General features: G+C 37.8%; 1 pseudogene; it reads left to right on the top strand.

The window, feature by feature from the left end:
* Positions 1-5,512: 5,512 nt before the first annotated feature.
* On the top strand, positions 5,513-6,296 carry LOC109458457 (Y-box-binding protein 1 pseudogene; annotated as a pseudogene).
* Positions 6,297-24,141: the final 17,845 nt, after the last annotated feature.

Raw genomic sequence — 24,141 nt, forward strand, 5'->3', positions numbered from 1 at the left:
TTCACATATTTGTCTTCCTCAAAATCATTTTTTGTTACCTAAGGGCTCAGGTGAATGACTGGCATAGTTTTCATTCAATCAAATTTATTAAATTGAACAACAAAAAAAGCCTAATCATCATCACCATCATCTCATATTTAGCATGGTATTCTAATTTAATGTGTTCCTAAAACAGTCACTGTATAGCCCAGTGTTGGGTAATTGTTAGTTTATGCAGAAAAGGAGAAGCCATCTGTGTGCACTGCAGAGCAGGGTCTGCCAAATCAGGAGCCGGAGTTCTTGTCTCTCTGCCTGTGTGTGGATTTCTTGAGCATTTGACAGGTCAGGCTTCAGTTTCCTCAACTGCAAAATGAGAAGAACAACCCAAGTTCTGAGGGCAAACAAAACATGTAAGTGGAAATAAAGTAACAGCCACGACTCTGCTACCACAACCATCTATAAGCTTTCCCATTCCAAAATCAGCTCTGTATTTTGTCTATTTTTGTAGTGCAATTACAGTTCTGTTTATCTATTTTATGTTTACCAGAGTCACAGTGGTCATTTTAGATGGCAAACTCCAGAGGGGCAAAAAAGCCTTATAACCCTTGAGCAGAGTATCTGGGCTTTGTCTGTACTGACTGAGGTGACTTGAACAGAGCTCAGAACAACTTTTGAGCAAGGTCAGAAATGGCAAGATTAGAAGCAGATTTGCTGTGATTTTACTTATAAGTAACAAGGAGAAACCGTTCTGCCCCTGATAAGTGGAAAGCATCAGTTTATCTAAAGGAACAAGAAAGGAAACGGATGACCTGATCTGTTAACCCAAATCCTTTTAGTGAAATAGGTGCTGAAAAATGAAAAAACCTGTCTAGATGCCTTTGTGATGTCTGGTTATACTCAGAGTAGGCTCTGTCTAAATACCTGCTGAATGGATACTGAATGACTCTAGTTACTCCACTGGATGTCGCTTTCAGGAGCCCCTGGGAGCAACTAGCCATATCCCTAACAGGGCCTTCGTGCTGACAGCTGCAAGATGTGTACAGGGTCGCATCATTGCTAGATGATGGAGGAGGACAAAGGCCAATAAGCATCTAAGAATTCAGTAAGAGTAGCAAAGAACTGCATACAACTGCAGATAAAAATACTACATATCAGTTAGTGTAAACCTCATTCAGTTAGGTATACCAGTATTAAAACAAAAACTAAAGCTGATGTCTGGTTGCCTGAGGATAGACTTTGGCCTACAGATGACTTTTGGATAAAAAGTTTTAATTTGAATCTTTTTTTGGCAGGGCCTATACAATCCAGTTTCCCACAGTTCCAAAAAAATCCCTATTATCTTGTTTTATGCATTTACATAACCCATGAGATCCATGAAGGCAGGAAGCCCTGGCTTAGAGGCAGCAGAAACCAGAGCAAGACCTTTGGGTGCCAAACTGGACTAAAATTAGAATTTAGTCTTCAAAATTGGCTTAAGCTAGCTTTCAAAACAGATGGGCCTTGTTTCTTCATCTGATTTATACATACACACACACACACACACACACACACACACACACACACACGGTGCCAAAAAAAATGCATACACATTTTAAGAAAGGAAAAAACTGTATTAATTGTAATACTCAATATATACCGTAACAAAAGATGAATACAAGTCACGCCTGACTTCTGCAATTATAAGAGGTGCTTTATATTTCTGGTATAAAGACAATAATGTATTCTTTATTGCTATTTTGATTGACATTCAACGTTTCATTATTAAATTGGTGTAAAAGTAATTGCGGTTTTTGCAATTATTTTTACCCTTTTAAACCGCAATTACTTTTGCACCAACCTAATGTTATGGCATCCTGTGGTACAAATGTACAATTTCTTCGGAGACTTCTAGAACTATAAAATATTTTTGGAGCTAATTAGAGACACACATCCAAACAATTTCTTTGTTTTCCTAGTTGTTTATTATTATTAGGAAAACAAGAAAAAAACATGGGACAAGCAGCTCTCAGCAGAAGAGCCACAGCTCTTTTTTTCATGAAGTCACCATCTGTTTCTACTCTAAGATTGCTGAGTCCAGATGTTGTTATCCTCCTAGCACAATCCCCACAGTGAATGTTTCCAACTGGAACTTCATGTTCAAGCAAATCAAAGCAGAGCAATGTTTTATGTAGGTTGGACTTCGACTGTTCTGAGCTATCCATTATTAAAAAGACAACATTTGTTGATGTTGTGCTGTGGTCTCAATCAGTAACATGGTTCCTCATTCATTCCATTCAACTCTGGGTTTTGCATGTCAGAAAAAATTATTTAAATTTCAAGTCTGAGATGCTACAGGAAAAATGCCTTCTCAAACATGAGCGGTAGCAGGAATTTGCTATGAGTTCCTTGCTCAGAGTTGTAAAAAATAACATTATGACAAGGATGTTTGCTTGACTTAACTTTTAAAAAACGGATTGATTCTGAGGATTCATAAAGTGATATTCATAAATAATGATTGAAAGTTATATGAATCAAAAGAACAAAGTCATGAATGAGTAATTTTAACTTAGTTTCCATATATTTTAAAACCTGGTTTAAGACTAATGGAAGCTTTTGAAGAAGAAAAGATATCCCAGATCCCTAACATCACTTTTTATTTTGGGGTGTTCCTTTCCAGTCTTTGACATAGGTGAGTAATTAATGGATATGATGCAGGATACTTTATTCTGCTCAGGTAAACTATCCAAAGTTCTATTACTTAAAGGTGTATGATCCACCCATAAGGCACAACTCAAGTGAAAGAGGAGGCTTTTTTTCCCCACTTAAAAACAATTTTTAAACACAAAATTCACTCTCAGGGAATTTGTTTTCTCGAGTTTGAGAGGGTATGGCAAATGTAAAAACCAACAGCTGTTTGTTGACTTTGTGCAGAAGTTGTATAGGCTTGGCAAAGCAGAATGTCTGGAAGTATTTAAAAAAGTCAATCTGATAAGGCATCGCAACAGCAGGACTAGGCAATGGCTGAGGTTGGGATGGGCTAGAAGCCGTGCTGAGGCAGGATCTCTGCAGTTGGTACTGATGGGCCAACGACAGGAGAGGAGAACAGAGGACGGGAAGGAGGCACTAGGTCCAGTTGGAATAAACTAGGCCCTGAAATTAACATGTAGAATTACATTTTTGTGAAGAAGCAGCTGCAAGGCCATATACTATTTATGCTTAAACTGTTACAGGATGCTAAAGAAATAATTTGCCAATGTTTTTACCAAAAGCCAGGACCACTGTTTGTATTTCTAAATATTAGACCTGAATGGGTGTCGTTTGGATATAAAAAGGTTAAGTCCGAAGAGGCTAGTCTACCTGCATTAGCTTCCGGGGCATCAGTGTATGTAATCCCGCCTGATATTTGTTGAGAGCGTCTATGTACAAGGCACTGGTAAAAGCATTTGACATGTATTAAATCGTTTAATCTTTATACCAGCTTTGTGTGCTAGATGTCCCCAGACAAGGACATTGAGACCCAAGGCAAGTAAAGAGCTTGTCCAAGTCACACTGAGTAAATGATGGAGTCCAGATCATACTGTAGGCAATTTCCTCCAGAGCTCACACTGTTGTAGTGGCCTCTCTGATGTGTGGCTTCTAGAATGGTGTCTAGAGAATGCTCACCCCCAAAAGGACTCACAGCAAATTTATTCAGGATATTTCCTTCTAAGAGATTCACAACTAATGCAAGTATGATGAGTGATCTGGTTCGTTCACTGAGGTGTCCTCTTCAGCCTGAGTTTATGTGGGTACAGTCTGATTTCTACCTGCTCAGCCCTCAGGTGCTGTCTCCCAGCTCCCTGGGACGTCCAGCCATCAGGATCAGTGCAAACATTTGGCTTATCATTTGGATTTGTTTTCGAGTACTTTCTGGTCCTCTTATTATTTGCCCTGTTTTTATCCTAGTCAGTCTAGCCTTTAAAACATGCTTTTCATAGCAGCATATTTAGATATTTTTGTAGTAGCATTTTTAGATATTCTCTACTGGGAAAAGTGACTGAATATTTACTTCTCAACATTTCCCCTCAATTATCTGAGGTACTCTTTTCTAATATTACTAAACACCAGCTCGGACTTCTCAAGATTGACCTAACTCACCCAACAGTAAAACGATTTCAGGTGAATGAGGAGTGGTAGGTGCTACTTCTTTGGAGAGGCATATATTAACTAGAGCAATGCTTTTCAAAATGTCTGGGAACCATAATCTTCTGGGGAACTAGATTAAAATGCAAACCCAATCCCTAACCTCCTGGAGAATGAGATTTAGTAGGTCTGGGGTAGAACCAGCCACATTTAAAACAATCACTCCTGAACTGCTTCTCATATCACTGGACAGCTGATCTACTTTGAAAAGCACATACCCAGCAGAAGGTTGGGAGAAGCACAGTAATCTGGAGAGAGGGCTATAAAAATTGTACTCATGGACTATGGGAGATGCTCGCTCTTTGGGAGGCAAGAGCATGGATTTTGAAACCAGACCACTGGATTTGAACTTTGTTCCCTATTAATTACCTATCCAACCTTGAACAACAGTTGTAAACATATTTGTACCTCAGTTTCCTTATGTTAGATAGAGCTAATAATACCTTTCACATTACATTGGTGTAAGGATTAAATGTGACAACAGAATAAAGTATCTTGTAGACTTTTGGCTAACCATAGCTTTTAAACACATGCATTTATTTTCATACATGCTGAAATCCCAAGAAAATGATAGTACAGGAGTCCAAAAAGGCATACACATCTAAGGACAGGAGAATGGGAAAGGAGAAAACAGTAAACAAGAAATGTTACCAAAGTTTTGGAGAAAATAAATTGGATGGAGGCAGAGCAGATATTTAATTGGTACTGACCAGTGTACACTCACATGACCCTACCAGTTATTTATGGATGCAGTGTCCATTCAGTGCTCATGGTCGCTTTGTAGTTAAGTATTTTCATGGTTACTCTGGGATGGAGAAATGGTAATTGACTTAGCAAGCTGAAACCTAAATCTAAGAAAGCTGCAGTAAGTGCCTGAGGAAAGGAACATCAATGAGAAAAAGCTAACATTCTCTAGAGAACACTGGGAAAGCTCAGGATTTGGCAACACCAAACACTGGAGAATAAGGGCTCGAAGCAGGGAAACTGGCAAAAAAAAAAGTGTTAGAGCAGATTTAAACTCAGAACCAGATTTCTTAACTGCAGCTCTGAAGTCAATAAAACAATGAAACAATTCTTTCAAAATGTAGAGGTAAATGTTTTTCAGTGAAGTATTCTATACCAAATCAAACAATCAAGACATTTTCAGACACAAGGTCTAAAAAATTTTACTTTCCCTGTTTTCTTTCTCAAGAAGTTACTGGATAATGTCTTTGTGAAAATGGATGAGTAAACCAACATAAAGGAAGACACAAAGGGCAGGAAAGGATGAGGAATTCCTAACAGATGGAAAAAGGAAGTGCCAGGACAATTATGCACAAAACCTTGACTGGAGGACAATGCGCAGCTCCAGGAAAGCTCCCCCAAAAGAAAAATGGAATTGACAGATAATCCCAGGAAGTACCTTCTCAGCGTAGGAGACGGAGAGACTGTGGAGTTTGCTGTTGAGGGAGAAGCGGATGCAGAGGTGGCAAATGTTACCGGCCCTGGTGGAGTTCCAGTGCGAGGCAGTAAATATGCAGCGGGTGGTAAGCATGATACACGCTGTCCACGTCACGGGGGTCCTGCACACAATTACCAGCAGAATTACCAGAACAGTGACAGTGGGAAAAGCATGCAGCACCGGAGAGAGCTCCCTCCCCAAGGCCGGGCCCATTTCCCACCTTCCTACCTGCAGGGACCGTATGGGCCTCACTCACAGTATTCCAACCCTCCTGTGCAGGGAGAAGCGGTGGGTGAGCTGACAACCAAGGTACAGGAGAACAAAGCAGCCCAGTGAGACAGAATACATATCGGGTATAGAGCACGATTCCGCAGGGGCCCTGGGCACCAAAGGCAGCCTAGAGAGGAAAGCAATGAGGAAGATGAGGAAAGTCAAGGAGATGAGACCCAAGGTCAGCAGCCACCTCAATGTCGGTACTGTGACAACTTCAATTACTGACGCGGACGCCCAGAAGGTGGCAAAGAGACAAAAGCAGCAGATCCACCAGCTGAGAATTCTTCCCTTCCCGAGGCTGAGCAGGGTGGTGCCGAGTAAATGCCAGCTTACCATCTCCACCATCATCCAGTGTAGTCATCCAACCAGAAGAAATGAATATGGAATTCCAGCAATAAGGAATGAACAAAAGGTTGGAGCTGATGACCCCAAGTGCTTGCTCTTTGCCAGTTGACTGAATAACTAGAACTATCTGCATTATCTGTGCAGCATGGGGTTTTTAGTATTTTTCCCTAAAGATGTCTCTTTTTGGTAATGACAATGGTGTCTTTTTAATTATTTATTTTGACGTTCAATATTATTTTATATTAATTTCAGGTGTACAGCATAGTGGTTAGACACTTATGTAATTTAAGAAGTGGTCCCTCTGAGGATTGTGGAAGGACTAGTCTAGTACCCACCTGGCACTGTACAGTTATTACAATATTATTGACTATATTCCTTATGCTCTACCCTACATCCCCATGACTACTTTGCAACAACCAATTTGTATCTCTTTCCATTTTTCGCTCACCCCTACCTCCCTCCCATCTGGCAACCATCAAAATGTTATCTGTATCTATGAGTTTGCTTCTGTTTTGTATGTTTATTTTGTTCTTTAGATTCTATATATATGTGAAATGGTATTGCATCTGTCTTTCTCCATCTGACATACTCTACTCAGTACAATACTCTCCAGGACCATCCATGCTGCTCCCAGATGGCAAGAACCAATTGCCTTCCCTGGCCGAGAAATATTCCTTTGTATATATGTACCACCTACTCCTCATCCATTCATTCATCAACGGATACCCAGGTTGCCTCCACATCTTGGCCATTGGAAACAATGCTGCAATGAACATATGGATGCACATGTCCCTCAAGGTTGTGTTTTGGGTTTCTTCGGATAAATACCTAGAAGTGGGGTTACTGGGTCCTTCTTGCCTCTTGTTATAGCCTTTGTTTTAAAGTCTATTTTGTCTGGTATAAGTATTGCTACCTCAGCTTTTTGTTTGTTTTTGTTTGTTTCCATTTTCATGAAATATCTTTTCCCCATCCCTTTACTCTCAGTCAGTTTGTGCCTTTCGATCTGAAGTAAGTCTCTTGTAGGCAGCATATGTAAGGGTCTTGTTTTCTTATCCATTCAGCCACCCTATCTTTTGATTGGAGCATTTAATCCATTTACATTTAAAGTAATTGTTGCTAGATATGTAGTTATTGCCATTTTATTATTCATATTTTTGATCTTTTTTCTTTCTTTTTGTCTAAAAGAAGTCCTGTTAAGTTTCCGTGTAATACTGGCTTGGTGGTAATGAACTCCTTTAGCTTTTTCTTGTCTAGGAAGCTCTTTATGTGTCCCTTGATTCTAAATGATAGCTTTGCTGGGTAGAGTTATCTTGGTTGTAGGTCCTTGCTTTTCATCACTTTTCATATTTCCTGCCATTCGCTTCTGGCCTGCAAAGTTTCTGTTAACAAATCAGCAGATACTCTTATGGGAGCTCCATTGTAGATAACTAACTGCTTTTCTCTTGTTGCTTTTAAGATTTTCTCTTTGTATTTAACCTTTGGCATTTTACTTATGATGTGTCTTGATGTGGGCCTGTTTAGGTTCATCTTGTTTGGGACTCTTCACACTTCTGGGCTTGTATGTATATTTCCTTCACCAGGTTAGGGAAGTTTTCAGTCATTTTTTTCAAATAGATTTTCAATTCCTTGTTCTGTACTTTCTCCTTCCGGTATCCCTATGATGAGGCTGTTCGTACTGTTGGTGTTGTCCCAGAGGCCCCTTAAAGTCTCCTTATTTTTTTGGATCCTTTTTCTTTTTGCTCTTCTGATTGGGTATTTTCTGCTACTTTATCTTCTAAATTGCTGTTTCCATCCTCTGCTTCATCTAATCTACTGTTGATTCCCTCTAATGTATTCTTCATTTCCGTTATTGTATTCTTTATTTCTGACTTTTTTTTTATGTTTGCTATCTCCATTTTTATGTATCCTATCTCTTCGTTCTCCTGAGATCAATGAGCATCCTTTTAACCAGTGTCTGGAACTCTGCATCTGGTAGACTGCTTGTCTTCATTTTTTTTTAGTTCTTTTTTCTGGAGCTTTGTTCTATTCTTTTATTTGGGACATATTTCTTTGTCTCCTGATTTTGGTTGCCTCCCTGTGTATGTTTCTATGTAGGGCTGCTATGTCTCCTGGTCTTAGTAGAATGGCCTTATGTAGCAGGTGTTTTGTGGGACCCAGTGGTGCACTCTCCCTGGTCACCAGGATGGGTGCTCCAGGTGTGTTGCTTGTGCGTTGAGCTGTGGTTGCTGTTTGCACATCAGTGAGAGGGATTGACCTTCAGGCTGATTGGTTGTAAGGACTGGCTATTATTACTACAGTGGAGGAGCTGTTGTGCAGGGGCTGTCCCTATGGAGCAGGTTTCACTTTCACAGGGCTGTGTTGTCTGCCCAGTCTGCCCTGTGGGTTTGTCATCCTTTATTGTGGCCAAGTGATGCTCCAGGCCAGTCTGAAGCTGGCCACTGGGGCGGCCAGCCTCAGGGCCTCCTGGGAGAGGACCCGCTGCAGGCCGAGTTTAGCTGCTGTCTGTGCCCTGCCTGTGTCCATCTAGCATGAGCCACAAAGCAATCCAGAGATGGCCACCACCCACGCTGTGCTTGGAGGTGCCTTGAGAGGCAAAACCATGAACCAGTGTGGCTGTTGCTAGTGCCAAGCTTGGGGGCTGCTCAGTCAGAGGTACGGAACGCGCTGAAGCCAGATGCCTCTTGTTTGGGTTTTGTGAAACTTTGAGAGATTTTAGGAAAGTCTGCAGCATGAGCCAAGGCAGGCAGTTTGTATGAAAGAGCCACTGGGAGCTTTGGGTGTGCCAGAAAGTTTGGTGGGGCATGGTCTCAGGGAATCGCTAGGGTGGAGCAGATGAACTGTGATAGGCAGTTCGATGGAGACTCAGATATGGTGTCTACGTGCATCTGCATTCTGGGAAGAGGAGAGCTTAACAAAGAAACAATGCTCCTCTGTGTGGAAGAAAGCAGCCCCTCCAGCTTTCGCCCTAAAGCTAGACAATTCAGTTCCTCCCTACATGTCCCTGACACCTTTCAAGCTGCTTCCCCAGTGCTGGAGCTCAAAGCAAGTGAGTCTAGCAGCAAGTAAGTTCATGTGAAGTCCCTGTAAGAGGCACGTCTGGGAGCACAGCTGCCCTCCGTCTCACTCAGCTACAATGTCCGCTGGTTCTCACAGCCAGAACTTATGGGGACTTCTCTCTCGGGCACTGGAGCCATAAACTGGGGTGAGGCTGGGATCCCTCACTCCAGCTAGACTTCAGATGATTCTCAATGATGGTTGTTCTGTAGTTATTTGTAATTTATGTGGTCTGTTTTATTTTTTTAAGCCTTTTTTTCTCAATACACCTTTAAAAATTTTTTAATTGTTTCGTATGTGGTCAAGTTGAGACTTTGAAGAACTTCATTTTCAATTTGTAATAAAAGTTTACAACTTGGTTTTTTCAAAAAAGTCAGCAAACTGCAAGCACCTGTTAATAAAGGTCTTAAATTTTTTTAAAAAGAGAGAAAAATAAAAAATGAAAGAGATGAGACTTAATCCTCATAGTCCATAGTAGGAAATCAGTAAATACAGCCTGAAATAGAAAAATTAACAAATAGCAGCATAAGGATTTTATTTATAATTTTGGATATAAATATTAAAAGAAAGTTAAATGAATTGATGGTAGTTTCCTTTGTGGAACAGGATGGGATTAGAGAAGGGTGAGACAGGGTACTTCTGTTTTTGATGAGAAGTCATGTAAAACATTTGCTTTCAAAAAATAACACAAGTATGACTTTAACAACAGTGGTTAATTTAAAATATAAATGCTGTTTCATATATAGGTGTACATATATACAGTGCATGTCACTGGTAAATACTCAATAGTTGGTAGTTATTTTTGTTTGTGGAGAACTGTAGGTGAGAACTAGGAGGACAGACTCAGAGGCTTCTCCAGAATTTCTATAGAAGAAGCTTCAGAGACAGCAGTTGGATTAGAAGGTGGGTGTGGTGGGTTGAATTGTGGTTCCAAAAAGATATGCCCAAGTCCTAACCCCTAGTATTTGAATGTGACCTTATTTGGAAGTAGGGTCTTTGCAGATGTAATTAAATTAAGGATCTCAAGATGAGATCATCTTGGATTTAGAGTATATTTAGAGTATACTCTAAATCCAATGATTAATATTCTTATAAGAAACAGAAAAGGAGAAGACACAGAGAGACATAGAGGGGGAGGCTATGTGAAGATGGAGGCAGAGATTAGAGTTATGCATCTACAAGCCGAGGCCTGGGTGGCAGCCACCATCTAGGAGAGATGCATGGCAGATTTTTCCCTCCAAGACTTGGAAAGAACCAACCATGCCACCATCTTGGTTTCAGACTTCTGGCCTTCAGAATAGTGAGAGTATAAATTGTTGTTTTAAGTCACTGAGTTTGTGGTAATTTATTACAGCAGCTCTAGAAAAGTAATTCAGTGGGGTAGTAGACAGGCCTTGAAGTTTCATTTTAGAGCATGTATTTTATTCCTTAGATTGTATATTGGTTGGAAGCTTTGATGGGGGGACTGAAGCCTCCTTACACTATCCCTTAATGTTGCTACTGGCTAGATCACAAATTGGATGAGTCCAGTGAAATAAATATGTTTTATTTTTTTCCAGCTTTATTGAAATATAATTGACATATAATGTTGTGTAAGTTGAAAGTATACAACATGTTGCTTTGATACATTTATGTATTTGCAAAATGATAACTACCATAGTGTTAGCTAACACTTGTATCCCGTCACATCATTACCATTTCTCTTTTTGTGGTGAGAACATTTAAGATCTATTCTCTTAGCAACTTTCAAGAATATAATACAATGTTGTTAACTATAATCACTATACTGTGCCCTAGATCCCCAGAACTTATTCTTTTTAACTGGAAGTTTGTGCTCTTTGTCAATACCCCCTCTTTTCCCCACCCCTCAGCCCCTGGTAATCACCATTCTAGTCTGTTTCTATGAGTACAGTTTTTTTAGATTCCACATATAAGTGATACCATTTAGTATTTATCGTCCTGTGATTGACTTAATATACTGAAATAAATGTTTTGTTTTGTTTTGTTTTTTGAGGGGGACACAGCTCACTGTGGCCCATGCGGGGATAGAACGGGCAACTTTGGTGTTATTAGCACCACGCTCTCACCAACTGAGCTAACTGGCCACCCCTGAAATAAATGGTCTTAAAGTGATTTCAGATGCATCCTTTCATGTTATGGAATGTGTTTTTGGGAACAACAATATTTCTACACCACTGTTTGCCTGTTTCATCAAAGAGGCAGATATGAAACCAAGAGAAGAAATAGGTCTCTGTGCGTAATGAGACTAGGCTGCGATAAGGCATTGTTCGTTGATATTCTACTTCTTTTTTTTGAACTGGCTTCTTAATACTCTAAATTAAGTGAGTAATCTCTTTTTCTGTCCCGTTCTTTGCTTTTTTATTTACCTTTTCTCCTTAGTGTCATTTATTTCAGCTGTCCTGGAAATACCTTTTATGACTCACAGAAAGTCAGCCCACAGCAAAAAGATGATAAATTTAGATTTCAAAAATAGTACCTGGATAGTTACTTACCATTTTGCCCTATTTTTTTCCATTTTATTTATTTATTATTTAAAAATTTTTTTTCCTTACATAGAAATTCATTTGATAGATGGCATGAGCTCAAATCCTACTTCCAAAATATATCTTAAATATGCCCATGCTCTCCATTTCTAGCCTAAGGCCACTCCCATCGCTCCAAAGCTTTACTGCAGGAGCTCTGTCTGCTTGTCCCTTTATACTCCCATCTCTTTCTTGGAGAACAATTCTACTCAGTTTCCTAAAACCATTCATTGGATGCACTTCAGATAAAATCTAGCCTGCTTAATGCAGCCTACCAGGCTCTGTGTCATCTGACCCCACCATCCTCACCAGTTTCACCTCCTACCACTATTTCCTTCAAACATCATGCTTGGCCTTCACTCAGATCCTCAAAGACTTTAAATGTTTTCCTCCTCGGGACCTTTGCATGTACTGTTCTTTTTACCTACTGCTCTTTTCTCCACTCCTTTTTCCTTTCTGTAGCCATAGTTACATTTCACTTTCTTTATCTGTAAGCTAATTCTAAAAATTAGAAGGCAGTCGATACTATTTAACAAATGATTATATGTATGTAAGTCATTATAAAAACAAGATTGGACCCATTAAAAAAAAATCTACTCTTGGGCATTTACTTAAGAGAAATAATAACATATGTCTGCAAAAGACATACATAAATAATCATAGGGCTTTACTTCTAATAACACCAAGCTGGAAACAACCCAAATTCCAACAACAGAAGAATGAGTAGACAAACTGTGCCATATTTGTACCTTGGACTAGTACTCAACAATAAAAAAGAATGAACCACTAATACACATAACAAGTTGAACCTTCCAAACATTATATTGAACAAAAGGAGCCAGACATAGAAAAGTACATGTTGTATGATTCCATGTATGTAAAGTTCAAGGGCAGGCAAATGAATCTGTAGCAATAGAAATCAGAACAGCTGTTGTCTCTCGGTGTCTGTGTGGTGGGGGTGAGAAATGGAAGCGTTGTCTTGAAATGATACGAGGGAACTTCCAGGGGTGAGGGAAATGTTCTATATCTTGTTTGGGGTAATGGTTATACAGGTATTTACATTTGTCAAAACTTATTAAATTGCATATTGAAGGTTTGTGCATTTTGTTGTGCATGAAATTAACCTCAAAGAACAATATAATCTTTTGTTTCTGTAACTCGGCTGCTCAAAGGAGACTTTTTCAAGAGGGAGTCCAATGAGTCACTTTTTTTTTCTAGCTTCCTTCGTTTCTTCTGGATCATACCCAAAGCTCTTGTATGTTAATAACGTGAGAGGTTATCAGGCCTCCCTCTGGATCTATAGACATGTATTTTACATGTAGTCGTGTGATTCCCAGATGTCTCATTCCCAAGCCTACGTCAGGTTAGAAGTAGCTGAGAAGTACACACTCAGGCATATTGGTCACATTGGTAATCATGAGTAGGCTGACGTGAAGGAGAAAGAGAAAATTAAAAGTATGACCTAAGAATTCAAAAAAGTGTGGGCCTAGAGTAACTGAAATAAAATCAGACAATGCTATACATTACTCTAGCCACAGGGCATCATATGCTATAAGGGGTCCATCCAGAAATGTTAAATTATATCCAGTATACTCTATTTTTAATACAAGGGAGGGTAAATGTATTAACATTCCCTAGAGGCCAGTTTAAATAATACGTTTGCTTTGGGCTTGAAGTGATCAAACTTCAGATAGCTGGATGAATCCAATCAGGGATTAAAGCCACTCCCTGGTAGAACGAGGACTGGTGGCAAAGGAGCCACCACTGAGGAGATGGCTACCATGAAATGACTGAATAGAGCTCCAGGCAACTGACAGGGGTCGTGTAATTCCAAGCACTGACCTGACACCAGTACCACCAGCCTATAATTTCCTTACTGCTGTAACACGCTGAGTAATGCGGCAAGCATGGGCTCTCTTTGGGGCACATGTGAGCACTCCATAGGGTCAGGCCCATGAAAAGGTCTTGCTAGTTTTTCTGAAAGAAAATCATTCTAAATAGGCTTTTAGAGAGTTTTCTGGGTGATTTCTATTCTACAGAGATTTGATTGCAGAAATTTTCCAGTAAACTTAAAAAAAACAACACACAAGCAAAACGTAACTTCCTGTAACACTTAGAAAGTGTGTCTAGTGGGGCGAAATATTAAAAACATTTGTTTGTTGCATCAAAGGATAACCTTAATGAGTAGAACTTCGACATGAGTGGGAAAGGTAGAATGCTAAAGAGGATAAAACTTTCTGTCAGTGACTAAAGAAAACCTTGCTGGACTTGGAAAGCATAATGGAACAGGGATCCTGTCTAGTTGGAGGCATTTGTAGTCTTGAACTCAGATTCATGACTGAATTAGAGGCAGTGGATCTGCAGGGGTGAAGGGGCCACCGGAAAATGAGAACAGGGAGGTGGATACTGTTGGAAGGAGAAAGCATGGAATGTCCGTAGTGGTCAAAAGAAATGCCTAAGTGGATGTGTGGGAGGGTATCAGAACAAACGAACACTGCCAAGCTGATTTGTTTTCTAACTGTTGAAGCATTCCCGGGACATGCTCTCTATATGCTAGGATTAGAGAGGTGGTGAGTTTCAAAAAATATGCTTATCATTAGAAGTACCAGCATTTTAAATTTATTTGGCATATGTATTTTTAATTCTAAAGAGACAATAATAACATTAATTTAACTTGGAAAAACATGACTCCTCATAATTCCACTACTCTTTAACTGGTAATGTTTTGTTTTTATGTTTTCTTCTAGGCTAAAATTCTCTTTCTTTAGCTATACTTTTCTTTCCTCTTGGGATAACATTTATTAAAGCAGTTTCTGACCCCTAGTAAACTGGGAACAATTCGCTAGTCCTGTATTATTCTGCCTGAAACTGGAAACTTGAACTGCTGAGATGAATTACCTGCAAATATAATTTCATTACTGTTTTTAAGATTCCCACTTTCAACATCTGCTAATCCATGATCATTTGGCCTGCTGAAGTAAAAGGAGGGAAACGTTGTGGGTATGTATACAAAGTAAGCCTGCAGTTCTCTAGAATGGGCTTAGGGATTATCCATCCTTATTTCCCCTTTAATAAGGAAAATGAAGCCCAGAAAAAAATCACAGAACTACCAAATGCTAGAACTGAGATTTGAACCAAGCACTTACAAATTAAAACTTTTAGCTTTGAATAATTTTAGATTTATAGAAAAGGTTTAAAAAATAGTACCTAGGGTTCCAGTATGCCCTTCATCCAGCTTCCCCTAATGTTAACAATTACACAACCACAGTTTGATTATCAAAACCAGAAAGTTAACACTGAGACATTACTACTAATTAAACTACAGACCTTATTTGAATGTCATTAGGTTTCCCTCCTGTGTCTTTTTTCCTTTCTGTCATTCCAGGATCCAATCCAGAACGTCACATTTAGTTATCATATCTCCTTAGTTTCTTCCAGTCTGGGAGAGCTCCTTAGTCTTTGTTTTTCATGACCTCGACACCTTGAAGAATACTGGTCAGGTATTTTGTAGAATGCCCCTCTACATTTTGTCTGATGTTTTCCCACAATTAGGTTGAGGTTAGGTATTTTGGGTGAGAATACCACAGAGGGGAAGTGTCCTCAGTGTATCATATCAGGAAGTACACAATGTTGATATGTCCTGTTACTGGTGATGTTAACCTTGATCACTCAGTTAAGATGGTATCTTTCAGGTTTCTTCACTGTCAACTTACTGTTTTTCCTTTTATAATTGATAAATATCTTGGAGGAGATACATTGAGACTGTGCTAATATCCTGTTTTTTCTCAAACTTTCACTCATGGATTTTAGTATCTATCAGTGCCTGCAACAATCATTATTGTACTGTTTGCCTAGTAGTGATTTTGTAACTTATTTATACTTATATGTATGGACTCATGCATATTTATTTTATTCTATGGATTATAATCCAATGCTGTCATTATTTATTTTGTTGCTCAAACTGTTTCTAACTTTGGCCATGGGAATTCCTGGAGGTTGACTCCTGTATCTTTCTGTCATGTCTCGTCATGGTGGAGTTGTTTTGAGAACTTCATTTCCTGACACTAGATTTTTCAGGCTCAATTAGATTTTCCCTGCCTAGTCTTAGAATCAACTGCTTCCCCCAAAGAACCCTATGAATCAAGATCATTTTTTTTAAGTGTGAGAAATTTATTTATTTATTTATGTTTCTGTTTGTTTATTTAATTAATTAATTTATTTTAAGAGCTTTTGATATAAACCTCTTATACTCCTTCCACCAGTTCATGTTACATCTTAAGTGATTTTTGACTTGAACACTTGATAAACTTTGTCAGAAATATACTATAAAAGTAGGTGGGGTTTGTACCTGTTGAGTTTGTTCTAGTCATCCAACATCGCCTTGCAGTTTCTCCCAATACCCCTCTGTCCATTCTGTTTGTCCCACTCAGATGATCCAGGCATGAGGTGGCAGGAAGGTGAGAAGATGTAGAAGTGAATTTGAGTGTAGATAAGGCTACAGATGCAGAAAGACATGATGTGATATAGGGGAAGGTATGAATAGGGAGGCTGGGAGAATCCCTGGATGGGACTCAAATATACACATGTAAATCCTTTCTGCTTTACCACTGTGCAAATCCACAAAATGCAAAGCTTCAAAAGCAAGTCAGAATTTTGGAAGTTTAATTTTTTTTTTTTCCTGGCACTTGATCCACTCTGCCTGTAGGGAAGGTGCTCTTAGTGACTTCTGCTTCTTTTTTTCTCTTTCAAGTTGCCACCTGCAGCTGTCTGGGCTGATTTATGGGGGTCATGGCAAGTCTGCTTCTCTCTGAGTCTCAGATAATCATTGCGTATATATTATTACACTCTCTGGGTTAGGGATGGAGAACATCCAATGTATGGACGTTAAATGAAAACATGGTTAATTCACAGTGGAAATTAAAAGGAAGACTAAAAACAGAAACTTTAAAAGTCTAGATTTCTTATCTTTTGCATAAAATAATAGAACTTAAAAAGCAACTTAGAAAGCTATTCCAAACAGATGAGTATGTATCATGATTTAAGTGCCTGCTGTTAGGCCAATATTCCATTCCAGGATTCAAGAATGCTTAAGGTAGTAGCAATTGCTATTTCTTGGTATTCGTTATGAGTGTAAGATTATTTTTCTGTAATATGTATTGTCATTCCACATCTTTTTATTCTTAATTTTCTACAATGACACTACACTTTTTCCTATGTACTTGTCCCTGGTGTGTGTGTGTGTGTGAGAGAGAGAGAGAGAGAGAGAGAGAGAGAGAGAGAGAGAGAGAGAGAGAGAGATGACATACTAGTTTCTTACTTTTACAGGAAATTTAATACATGTCAGCACAAATCTAACTGACTCATTTGGCGGGGAGAACAAGTTCACATGCCAGAGTAAATAGGGAATGGGGTGAGATCTCAAGAAGAGGGAAAGGGTGGGGAAGCAGTTTACAATTTAAAATATGAGTAGAGGTGCTTTATTAAAACTATTTTTAATTTCTCATGTTGCGTTTTTATCCTGACCTCCACAGTATCTTAGACTATCGAGGACATTTCTTCCTCCCCTCTGATGCCCACAATCATTTAGCCATTAAGTCTGACCTGTTCTGACTCCTCCATATCTCATACGTTTTTCTTCTCCTTTCTATCCCCACAGGTACCTACTTGGTTCAGGCGTTTACCAAGTTTTGCATGTGCTGTTGCTATAGTCTTTGTCCTGTCCTTGGCTGTCTCTGAATCACTCATCCTTTAAAACTCATCCCAGGCATTTGTTCCTACTCGATGAGAGCTAGCCATTTCTTTCTCGCTGCCACCACCGAACCTTGTGCTAACCCGTTCAATAGTCCTGCCCTAAATGCATTCTAGCTGGTAGTTTATATTCTTGTTTCCACTACTTGACTGAGGCTATGAGCTCCCTGAAAATTTTGTCTTCCTTGTTTCTATATACCCATTGCCTAGCAATGCTGGGCACACTAAGTGCTTGATGAATACTTGGTCAATGAATGAACAAATGAGTGGGCGAATAAATGAAGATGGCCACTCCGTTCACTGATGAGCTGTTATTAACTAGTAAACTACACAGTCAATCCCCAGCAAACGTTGCTCCCTGGAGTTGACAATTCATTACATGGGTGATTATAACCTTTAATATGACATCTTATAAGGGATAGTTTCTCTCCCACAAATAATTATTTTCTCAAAATATCAAGAGTTTTTTCCTTTTTCAAAGCAATTATAATTATTGTGCCTCATATCTCCACCTAGTGAAACAAATTGGTAATACAGCAATTAAGATATCTATGTGTGACTATCAGAAACACAATTGTAAGATTTCCTTGTCAAAATAACCTATTTATACATATCTGGATAGTCTCATGCCACTGGAAAATAATGTGGAAATATGAAAAACTTACAATTAGCTTAATCTTTCACCACTTTTAAAAAAGAGCCACACATATTTATTAACACAGACTGTTATACAGATATTTTATAGAAAAACAGTTTTGTAAACTATGCAAACAATCCCAGCAATTTATGTTAATATTTATTGAGTGATTTTTAGTGATTAAAATGCACTTCAAGGTATGTATCATTTCATCACGATATCCATTTCTAAAAAAATATTATTTTTTTTCAGTTACAGTTGATATTCAATATTATTTTATATTAGTTTCAGGTATACAGCATAGTAGTTAGACATTTGTATAATTTATGCAGTGATGCTCCCAATTAGTTTACTATTCACCTGGCACCATACGTAGTTATTACTATATTACTGACTACATTCCCTATGCTGTACTTTACATCCCCATAACTATTTTGAAACTACCAGTTTGTACTTCTTAAGCCCTTCACCTTTTTCACTCAGCTGCCCAACCCCCGCTTCCCTCTGGCAACCATCAGTTTAGGTAAACACTATCTATGAGTGTGTTTCGGTCTATTTGGGTTTTTTTGTCCTTTAGATTCCACGTATAAATGAGATCATATCGTATTTGTTGTTCTCAGTCTGACTTATTTCACTTAGCACAATGCCCTTTAGGTCCACCCATGTTGTCATAAATGGTAAGATTTCATTCTTTTTCATGGCTGAGTAGTATTCCAGTGTAGATATATACCACCTCTTCTTTATCCAATTTTCTATTGATGGGCACTTGGGTTGCTTCTATAACTTGGCTATTGTAAATAGTGCTGCAATGAACATAGGGGTGCATATATCTTTTTGAATTAGTGTTTTCGATTTCTTTGGATAAATACCGAGGAGCAGAATTGCTGGATCATAAGGTAGTTCTATTTTTAATTTTGAGGAACTTCCAAACAAACCATTTTTCATAGTGGCTGCGCCAATTTGCAATCCCACCAACAGTGCACTAGAGTTCCTTTTTCTCCACATCTGCGCCAACAGTTGTTTGTTGATTTATTGATGATAGCCGTCCTAACAGGTGATATCTTATTGTGGTTGGAATTTGCACTTCTCTGATGATTAGTGACATTGAGCATATGTCTATTGACCATATGTAAGTTCTCATTGGAGAACTGCGCATGTCCTCTGCCCATGTTTTAATTGGATTGGTTTTATTTTTTGGTGTTGGGTTGTGTGAGTTCTTTATAAATTTTGGATAATAACCCCTTATCAGATGTATCATTGATGAATGTCTTCTCCCATTAAGTAGCATGTCTTTTTGTTTTGTTGGTGCTTTCCTTTGGTGCCACAAACTCTTTATTTGATGTAGTCTCATTTTTTGTTTCCGGTGCCAAGGAGATATATCAGAAGAAATATCACTCAGAGCCACGTCAGAATTTACTGCCTCTATTTTCTTTTAGGAGTTTTATGGTTTTGGGTCTTACATTTAAGTCTTTAATCCATTTTGAGTTTATTCTTGTATATGGACTAAGAAGAGGTGTAGTTTCATTATTTTGCATGTATCTGTCCAGTTTTTCCAACACCATTTTTTGAATAGACTATCTTTATCCAACTGTGTGTTCTTGCCTCTTTTTTTTCATAGATTAAATGACCAAATAGGCATGGGTTTATTTCTGGACTCTATGTTCTGTTCCATTGATCTATATGTCTGTTTTTATGCCAGTACCATGCTGTTTTGATTACTATAGCCTTGTAGTATAGTTTCATAGCAGGTAGTGTGATACCTGCAATTTTGTTCGTCTTTCTCAAGATTGCTACAGCTCTTTGGAGTCTTTTGTGGTTCTATATCAACTTTATTAAGATTTGTTATAATTCTGTGAAAAATGCCATTGGTATTTTGCTAGGGATTGCATTGAATCTATAGGCTGTTTTGGGTAGTATGAACATTTTAACAATGTTATATGCTTTCATGTCCATAAGCATGTTATAGCTTCCATTTATTTGTATCTTCTTCAATGTCTTACAATTTTCTGACTGTAGGTCTTTCACCTCCTTGGTTAAATTTATTCCTAGGTATTTTATGCTTTTTGAAGCAATTGTAAATGTGATTTTTTTTCTTAATTTCTCTTTCTGACAGTTCATTATTGGTTTATAAAAATGCAACTGATTTCTGAACATTAATTGTGTATCCTGATACTTTACTGAATTCATTTATCAGTTCTAATTGAGTTTTGGTGAAATCTTTGGGGTTATCTCTATATATAGTATCATATCATCTACAAATAATTACAGCTTTACTTCTCTCTTTCCAATTGGATAATTTATTTCTTGTCTGATTGCTGTGGCTAGAACTTCCAGCACTATGTTGAATAAAAGCGGTGAAAGTGGGCATCCTTGTCTTGTTCCTGATCTTAAGGAGAATGCTTTTAGCTTTTTCCCGTTGAGTCTGACATCGGCTGTGGGTTCATCATTTATGACCTTTATTATGTTGAGATATACTCCCTCTATTCTCACTTTTCTGAAAGTTTTTATCATAAATGGATATTGGATTTTGTCAAATGCTTTTTCTGCATCTGTTGATGTAACCATATGATTTTTATCTTTCATTTTGTTTCTGTGGTGATGATGCCCATTTTTTTATAAAGCTTAAAAATAAATATAACAGAATAATATATCATTTAGGTAAATATCTATCTGACAATCATCTATGTACACTATAAAGAAAAGCAAGGGGGTTACAAACATAACATTCAGAAGAGGGGTCACTGCTATGAATCAGGAAGAATGGATCAGAGAGGAGCCTCCAATAGCTTCCACAAGATTAGAAATGTTTTCATTCAGTGTGAAGTCATGGGTACAAGGGTGTTTATTTTGTTGTTATGCTTTATAATTTAGACGTACATATTCTTTTTTTTTTATATTAAATTTATTGAGGTGACAATTGTTAGTAAAATTACATAGATTTCAGGTGTACAATTCTGTATTACATCATCTATAAATCCCATTGTGTGTTCATCACCCAGAGTCAGTTCTCCTTAATCCCACTTTTGAGAACTGATCCTACAGAGTCCAAGCACCAGTATATAAGAATATACACAAAAAAGAGAGAAGAAAGGAGAAAAAAATAAAGAAGTGAATACAGTTACTGCATAAGTTCCATGTGTGCTCTGCTTTTGTGCTGTTATCTAAGTGTGATACATATGGTTTTTCATGAAGGCAAAGTTTAATGATAAATATTATGAATATTATCATGATATGCTTCAATAAAAATTATTCATGTGTTAAAACTGTTGTTTAAAAACTTTAAGCAATATTATACCAAACATGTTGTTTGGTATAAATAGATAAATATGCATAAATATAATAAGGTATATTATGCTGATAAAAGAACATTGAAAATGAGAGTGGAGAAAGACTGGTAGCATAAAAACAGAGGTAAATGAATTACAATGCTTTCATATGGGGATTTAAGAAAGTTAAAGTTTAAGATCCCAGTTACTGTATATTATAGTAACATAATGGTCTATAGTATTTTCTTAAGCTTATAATTTTAGTATGAATTAGTAGTTGTGCACCCAAAAATATTTTATATAAAGAGTGAATGCCCCAAACCTAATTTGAATATTTTTATTTTTCAGTACTTTGGATTCATTTTGTATTAATAGATAACACAAATAAATATCAATATTATTGTTGCTATGAGTCCAATATTTGCAGCTAGAAGGATAATTGTATGACTCATAAAATTATAAAAGAAAATCAATTGTATTTCTATATGCTAGCAAGAAACTATTTTTTTTTCAAGTAAGCAGTAGATTTATTAAGGAAAAGACAACAAGAAACTATTGAGAAATAAAATAAAAATTACCATTTGCAATAGCATCTAATACATAAACCTATTTATTTAAAAAAAAGACAAGTCTATATAAATGGAGAGATATGTCATTTTGATGGCGTGGAAGTCTGAAGTTCATTGGTCTCTCCAAATTGATCTATAGATTGAACACAATCCCAATACCAATCCCAGAGGTACTTTTGGTAGCTGGTTCTAAAATTAATATGGAAATAGAAAACACTATGAATAACCAAACCAATCTCAAAAAATAAGAAAAGTACTAGAGCATTATACTATTTGATTTAAGACTTACTGTAGAGCTAGAGTAATCAAGACAGTGTGGTATTGGCATAATAATAGACAAAGAAGCCAATGGAACAGAATAGAGTCCATAGAGAGACTCACCTATATATAGTCAATTAAATATGGTCAATTTGACTATATATAAAGTTTATTGGGGTGACAATTGTTAGTAAAGTTACATAGGTTTCAAATGCACAATTCTGTAATACATCATCTATATATCACCTTGTGTGTTCACCACCCAGAGTCAGTTCTCCTTTCTTCACCTTATATTTGATCCCCTTTACCCTCATCTACTGCCACCCTCCTCCTTTACCCTCTGGTAACCACTAAATTGTTTTCTGTGTCTATGAGTTTTTGTTTCTTCATTTGTTTGTGGTATATAAAACTGAACACAACAAAGAAACAGGATAGTCAATTATTTTTGCCAATGGTGTTAAGGTAATTCAATGGGGGAAAAATGTCTTTTCAAAAAATGGTGCTGTAGAAACTGGATAAACATGTACAAAAGAAAAAAAAATTGGAAGCCTACCTTACACTATAGACAAAAATTAATTTGAGATGACTCATATATCTAAACTAGTGTTTCTCAACCCTTTTTTCATTATCACCTTAGGAGCCTTTTTAGACATATTTTCTCCCTAGTTACTCCCTGTGCTCCACACCTGCCACCCACAGTGGCAGAAATGAAAAAAGAATAGACTGTCTTAATTTGGATTCCCACAGAAGTGGTCCCTGAGACAAGGATTTAAGACACCAGTAAGGCAGTGGAAAAGTGATTCAGAGAAGACAAAGCAAGACAACAGATAAAGGATACATTACCAAGCAAGTTGTCACTGTTGCAACTGGAGCTTAATGCCACTGGGGAACTTCAAGAGCAAGTGTAGAATGCATGCTTCAGGGTTATATACGCAAAGGTCAAGGGAGCGGACCTCTTATCAGTCATTGATTGAGATCTCTGCTCAGGACTTGTTAATCCCCTACCCTTTTCACTTATTTTGAGTGGGGACCTAAAGGATTCTGGTGGCCTGGGACCTCTCAGGGAAAGAGTTTCACATGCTGGTGTGCACTAAAATGGAAAGGTTTAGGGGAAACGGGTATGGTACCAACCGCTTCTGCTTTAAATATCAGGTATAGACCGGAATGAGAAGTAATGGAAACTCTAAAACTCTGGTATAATCATTTTGGAAAACTGTTTGGCCAGTTACGTTGAGCATATGCATAGCCTGTGATCCAGTAATTCCACTCCTACCTACGTATCCAATACAATAGGAGCATATTTTGACCATATAATATGTTAAAAATGTTCATGGAAGGACTATTCATAATAGCAAAAAATTGAGACTTCCCAAATTTCCATTAATAGTAGAATGAATAAATAAAAGGTGCTATGTTTATACAATGGAATACTCTACAACGAGACTGAATGAGTGAACTACAGCTGTATGCATCAACGTGATTGCATCTCACAAACATAATGTTGAGTGGAAAGAGCCAGACACTAGAGTAGATACTGAAAAATTCAACTCACATAATTTCAAAACTGGCACAACTAATTATTCTATAGAGGTCAGGATTAAGTCACGATAGTGGTCACCTTCAGGAAGGAAGTGACTAGAAGGGAGCTTCTAGTTACTGGCAATGTTTTGCTTCTTGATTTGAATATTGGTTTTGAGTGCTAAGTGCATACTGTATTGTGTGTGCACACTGTGAATGTTCATTGAGCTTTACACTTGTGATCTGTGCACTTTTCTGTATGTTGTTATACCTTAACCCAAAATTTACACCCCACAGAAGTTAACATCAGCATTCCTCACCCACCCCACCCCCGCCATAAAAAATACCT

The sequence above is a fragment of the Rhinolophus sinicus genome, chromosome 16 (assembly GCF_057876585.1).
Source record: "Rhinolophus sinicus isolate RSI-liver-muscle chromosome 16, RSI-T2T, whole genome shotgun sequence".
Classification (NCBI taxonomy): Eukaryota; Metazoa; Chordata; class Mammalia; order Chiroptera; family Rhinolophidae; genus Rhinolophus; species Rhinolophus sinicus.